The 6,859-nt window shown below is 41.0% G+C and overlaps 1 non-coding gene across 1 annotated transcript; it reads left to right on the top strand.

Annotated features, from left to right (window-relative positions):
• The first annotated feature begins 981 nt into the window (after nt 1-981).
• Nucleotides 982-1,063, top strand: TRNAS-AGA (transfer RNA serine (anticodon AGA)). The gene has a single exon. It is a non-coding gene; the product is annotated as a tRNA-Ser (tRNA).
• The last annotated feature ends 5,796 nt before the right edge of the window (nt 1,064-6,859 follow it).

Raw genomic sequence — 6,859 nt, 5'->3', positions numbered from 1 at the left:
CCAATGCTAACCTATGAGAGGGGCAGACCTCACAGTAGTGAAAAATGTAATAGACTGTTTGATACTACTAGGACATACAAACTACCACAGTACATGTCTTACCTTTTACTTACATAGCATGATGCCCCTAGGACTACCTAGGGCCTACCTTAGGGGTTACTGATATGTAATAAAATTGGAGTTTAAGGCTTGGCAAGTAGTTTTAAATGCCAAGTCGAAGTGGCAGTACACTGCAGCACAGGCACTGCAGTAGCAGGCTTGAGACAGGTTTGAAATGCTATTTCTTTGGGCGGCACAATCAGTCCCTGGGTATATGGTATACCACTTTACAAGGGGCTTTCAAGTAAATTAAATCTGTCAGTCAGGTATACTCCAATTATACACATGATTAGGGAAGAAGCACGTGCACTTCAGCACTGATTAGTAGCGATAAAGTGATCAGAGTCCTAAGGCCAACAAAAAGATACAGCAAAATGCGGAGGTGAAAAGCAATAAGGTGGGGTTGGGACCACCTTAAGAATGCAAGGTCTAACAAAAACGAACTAAGGATACTATGAGTAAAACATAAGGTTTCTCTACAGCATTTGGTGAGACAAGTGGGCCTTCTTTTATCTTCCATAAATGCAATCTTTCCCGGACCCCTTTATTATATAGCTCTTCAAGGTAAAAAATATAAAGCACTTACAAAGGAGCCTCAAATACTCAAAGATGGTAGACTTCTGTAATATGGGGCATATACTAAAAGCAGCACGAAAACAGAGTGCAATAGGGTCCAAAAAACTTGAGTGACCCATGAGAGTATGCATGCAATCCTATGGTATTCCAAACTAGAGATATACGCATGCAATTTTTATTTTTAGGAGAGAATGTGCCTGCTGAAAAAAACATTATTTTTAAAAAGTGCATTGCAGAATATCAGGAATTTGCTGTGGGACACCTTGAAAACTTGCATACAGATTATGTGCACATGCCTTACAGTCAGTTGTTGTGGCCGAGTGGTTAAGGCAATGGACTAGAAATCCATTGGGGTCTCCCCGCGCAGGTTTGAATCCTGCCGACAACGAGAATCTTTTTAACTTCGGCTACAATTTCAGAAGTTAACCTTTAGTATTTCTTCCATGTCAGTTTTATAAATAGGTGGCTTATTTTGGTATCACTATTGCCATATCACATATTTATTATCGCTCCCCCTTTCATATCTTTGCTATAACTCTCGTCCTTCATTAGCGCTGGTGCAAACGCTTCAAATTATTATACCCTGGCTCTCTCGGTCATACCTGTGCATGCACTTGAAACTTACTTTACCAATAAAAGAAGCAAATAGAGAAATAAATTAAAAGTGCTAGCTGGATTAGGCAAACACACTTCATAAAACTGCATTTTCTTTTCTATTCTCCCCCGTGTTACAAGCTTAACTGCTCCCTGTGTAATTTCTCTTAACCTGCTGTTCCTGGAAGAGAATTTCATCTACAAGCTCTTTCTGTGTTTTTTCCTAGTCTTTTCTTTCCCTTTTCTTAGATTTGTAACTGTTCCTTTACGTGCTCTATTTAGGCGCCATTAATCTCATTTGAGCTCCTTGTACCTGCTGCTGTTTTCTCCACACCTCATACTGTCTTTTCCCTCTTTCTCTCTTTCTCTGCGGTTGGTGGCTACTTTCCAAAGCGTCTGATGCCCCAATGTTCCTTCGTCTTGTTGTCAGACGTGAATTTGAAAAGCAACAAAATTAACAAGCCTTTACCACTCACACATGGCAGAAGTTTAAACTTTAATTCAAAGAGCTAAGAAAAGTGGGTTGTGGGGCCCCTACGAGCCATGGTGCTTGCTTCATCATAATTAGGCATGCAGTCATTAGCCGCAGCTCTGATTATGGGTCACTGAGGTCAGTTTCAATAATTCCTCAAAAATCTAACCATGCGGTCCCCCCTAACTGTGTAGTTATCTTGCTTTACTGCTGTTTGTGTGATTAGCTGGGAGGAGCTCACGGCAGCATCCTCCCAATAAAAGTGTAGATGGACCGTTCCTTAACTCTTTCTTGCTTCACATACAGATGGCTTGAGGAGGTACAGGGGAGATGCAGGTCTAATAAATAGAATAGAATATCTGCGCCAGGTGTGTTTCTCTGCATTGGTGTCCCATCACAGGCCCACCAGTGTATGTGTGATCTTTGACTCCTGCCAGTTCACAAGCAGGCGGCCAGGAAACGGTTTCAGCCTATCAACCACTGAGGAGATAAAGCCTTTGTATAAGGAATGAGGAAGCAATGAACACATTCAGCCTATCACAGGAGTAGCCCTGAGTGTTCCGAATTATAATTTCTTCATGTCACTTTAGGTTATTGAGCCCAAGTAGCTCGCCGTGATCGTATGGTGGTTAGTACTCTGCGTTGTGGCCGCAGCAACCTCGGTTCGAATCTGAGTCACGGCATTGTGGTTGGCAATGTCACGGCAGTTGGGTTTTTCCTTTTCAGAATTCCCAAATGTACCAGTTGTTTTTGTAAAATGTCTATTAAAAACAGATCCTTTTCAATATTTAAACGATCTAACGACAAATTATTTAAACACACATGATTATAAGATGTAGGTATACTGTACTTAATGACATAAATTATCGTTCTTGAACATATTTGCGGTAAGGGGAGCGGAGCTCTCCCCCAGGCCAATCGGAATGCAGATGAATGCAGTTGCAGTTGAGTGACCTGTGTTGTGGCTGTTTACAGGGAATGCACATATGTAGCTGTCTCGCAGCCCAATCCAGACATCAATTGAAGACAGGTTTTCATGCAAATAGAGCAGTAAGTGCAGAGAAATGCTCACTCTCTAAAAATGGCATTTATACAATAGTAAGATTAAATCCAACCTCACCAGTAGATAGGATTTATCAATAAATAAATAAAGCTTCTCCTCTTTGATATGGAATTACCCCCCAAAAAGTATAAGGGAATACCCAATGCTAACCTATGAGAGGGGCAGACCTCACAGTAGTGAAAAATGTAATAGACTGTTTGATACTACTAGGACATACAAACTACCACAGTACATGTCTTACCTTTTACTTACAGAGCATGATGCCCCAGGACTACTTAGGGCCTACCTTAGGGGTTACTGATATGTAATAAAATTGGAGTTAAAGGCTTGGCAAGTAGTTTTAAATGCCAAGTCGAAGTGGCAGTACACTGCAGCACAGGTACTGCAGTAGCAGGCTTGAGACAGGTTTGAAATGCTATTTCTTTGGGCGGCACAATCAGTCCCTGGGTATATGGTATACCACTTTACAAGGGGCTTTCAAGTAAATTAAATCTGTCAGTCAGGTATACTCCAATTATACACATGATTAGGGAAGAAGCACGTGCACTTCAGCACTGATTAGTAGCGATAAAGTGATCAGAGTCCTAAGGCCAACAAAAAGATACAGCAAAATGCGGAGGTGAAAAGCAATAAGGTGGGGTTGGGACCACCTTAAGAATGCAAGGTCTAACAAAAACGAACTAAGGATAACATGAGTAAAACATCAGGTTTCTCTACAGCATTTGGTGAGACAAGTGGGCCTTCTTTTATCTTCCATAAATGCAATCTTTCCCGGACCCCTTTATTATATAGCTCTTCAAGGAAAAAATATAAAGCACTTACAAAGGAGCCTCAAATACTCAAAGATGGTAGACTTCTGTAATATGGGCCATATACTAAAAGCAGCACGAAAACAGAGTGCAATAGGGTCCAAAAAACTTGAGTGACCCATGAGAGTATGCATGCAAGCCTATGGTATTCCAAACTAGAGATATACGCATGCAATTTTTGTTTTTAGGAGAGAATGTGCCTGCTGAAAAAAACATTATTTTTAAAAAGTGCATTGCCGAACATCAGGAAATTGCTGTGGGACATCTTGAAAACTTGCATTCAGATTATGTGCACACGCCTTACAGTCAGTTGTGGCCGAGTGGTTAAGGCGATGGACTAGAAATCCATTGGGGTCTCCCCGCGCAGGTTCGAATCCTGCCGACAAAAAGAATCTTTTTAACATCGGCTACAATTTCAGAAGTTAACCTTTAGTATTTCTTCCATGTCAGTTTTATAAATAGGTGGCTTATTTTGGTGTCACTATTGCCATATCACATATTTATTATCGCTCCCCCTTTCATATCTTTGCTATAACTCTCGTCTTTCATTAGCGCTGGTGCAAACGCTTCAAATTATTATACCCTGGCTCTCTCGGTCATACCTGTGCATGCACTTGAATCTTACGTTACCAATATTAGAAGCAAATAGAGAAATAAAATAAAAGTGCTAGCTGGATTAGGCAAACACACTTCATAAAACTGCATTTTCTTTTCTATTCTCCACCGTGTTACAAGCTTAACTGCTCCCTGTGTAATTTCTATTAACCTGCTGTTCCTGGAAGAGAATTTCATCTACAAGCTCTTTCTGTGTTTTTTCCTAGTCTTTTCTTTCCCTTTTCTTAGATTTGTAACTGTTCCTTTACGTGCTCTATTTAGGCGCCATTAATCTCATTTGAGCTCCTTGTACCTGCTGCTGTTTTCTCCACACCTCATACTGCCTTTTCCCTCTTTCTCTCTTTCTCTGCGGTTGGTGTCTACTTTCCAAAGCGTCTGATGCCCCAATGTTCCTTCGTCTTGTTGTCAGACCTGAATTTGAAAAGCAACAAAATTAACAAGCCTTTACCACTCACACATGGCAGAAGTTTATACTTTAATTCAATGAGCTAAGAAAAGTGTGTTGTGGGGCCCCTACGAGCCATGGTGCTTGCTTCATCATAATTAGGCATGCAGTCATTAGCCACAGCTCTGATTATGGGTCACTGAGGTCAGTTTCAATAATTCCTCAAAAACCTAACCATGCAGTCCCCCCTAACTGTGTAGTTATCTTGCTTTATTGCTGTTTGTGTGATTAGCTGGGAGGAGCTCACGGCAGCATCCTCCCAATAATGGTGTAGATGGACCGTTCCTTAACTCTTTCTTGCTTCACATACAGATGGCTTGAGGAGGTACAGGGGAGATGCAGGTCTAATAAACAGAATAGAATATCTGCACCAGGTGTGTTTCTCTGCATTGGTGTCCCATCACAGGCCCACCAGTGTATGTGTGATCTTTGACTCCTGCCAGTTCACAAGCAGGCGGCCAGGAAACGGTTTCAGCCTATCAACCACTGAGGAGATAAAGCCTTTGTATAAGGAATGAGGAAGCAATGAACACATTCAGCCTATCACAGGAGTAGCCCTGAGTGTTCCGAATTATAATTTCTTCATGCCACTGTACGTTATTGAGCCCAAGTAGCTCGCTGTGATCGTATAGTGGTTAGTACTCTGCGTTGTGGCCGCAGCAACCTCGGTTCGAATCCAAGTTACAGCATTGTGGTTGGCAATGTCACGGCAGTTGGGTTTTTCCTTTACAGAATTCCCAAATGTACCAGTTGTTTTTGTAAAATGTCTATTAAAACAGATCCTTTTCAATATTTAAACGATCTAACGACAAATTATTTAAACACACATGATTATAAGATGTAGGTATACTGTACTTACTGACATAAATTATCGTTCTTGAACATATTTGCTGTAAGGGGAGCGGAGCTCTCCCCCAGGCCAATCAGAATGCAGATGAATGCAGTTGCAGTTGAGTGACCTGTTTTGTGGCTGTCTACAGGGAATGCACATATGTAGCTGTCTCGCTGTCCAATCCAGACGTCAATTGAAGACAGGTTTTCATGCAAATAGAGCAGTAAGTGCAGAGAAATGCTCACTCTCTAAAAATGGCATTTATACAATAGTAAGATGAAATCCAACCTCACCAGTAGATAGGATTTATCAATAAATAAATAAAGCTTCTTCTCTCTTATATGGAATTACCCCCCAAAAAGTATAAGGGAATACCCAATGCTAACCTATGAGAGGGACAGACCTCACAGTAGTGAAAAATGTAATAGACTGTTTGATACTACTAGGACATACAAACTACCACAGTACATGTCTTACCTTTTACTTACATAGCATGATGCCCCTAGGACTACCTAGGGCCTATCTTAGGGGTTACTGATATGTAATAAAATTGGAGTTTAAGGCTTGGCAAGTAGTTTTAAATGCCAAGTCGAAGTGGCAGTACACTGCAGCACAGGCACTGCAGTAGCAGGCTTGAGACAGGTTTGAAATGCTATTTCTTTGGGCAGCACAATCAGTCCCTGGGTATATGGTATACCACTTTACAAGGGGCTTTCAAGTAAATTAAATCTGTCAGTCAGGTATACTCCAATTATACACATGATTAGGGAAGAAGCACGTGCACTCCAGCACTGATTAGTAGCGATAACGTGATCAGAGTCCTAAGGCCAACAAAAAGATACAGCAAAATGCGGAGGTGAAAAGCAATAAGGTGGGGTTGGGACCACCTTAAGAATGCAAGGTCTAACAAAAACGAACTAAGGATAACATGAGTAAAACATCAGGTTTCTCTACAGCATTTGGTGAGACAAGTGGGCCTTCTTTTATCTTCCATAAATGCAATCTTTCCCGGACCCCTTTATTATATAGCTCTTCAAGGAAAAAATATAAAGCACTTACAAAGGAGCCTCAAATACTCAAAGATGGTAGACTTCTGTAATATTGGCCATATACTAAAGCAGCACGAAAACAGAGTGCAATAGGGTCCAAAAAACTTGAGTGACCCATGAGAGTATGCATGCAAGCCTATGGTATTCCAAACTAGAGATATACGCATGCAATTTTTGTTTTTAGGAGAGAATGTGCCTGCTGAAAAAAACATTATTTTTAAAAAGTGCATTGCAGAATATCAGGAATTTGCTGTGGGACACCTTGAAAACTTGCATACAGATTATGTGCACACGCCTTACAGTCA

The sequence above is a fragment of the Lissotriton vulgaris genome, chromosome 1_1 (assembly GCF_964263255.1).
Source record: "Lissotriton vulgaris chromosome 1_1, aLisVul1.2, whole genome shotgun sequence".
Lineage (NCBI taxonomy): Eukaryota > Metazoa > Chordata > Amphibia > Caudata > Salamandridae > Lissotriton > Lissotriton vulgaris.
This window is presented reverse-complemented; position numbering and strand designations above follow the sequence as displayed.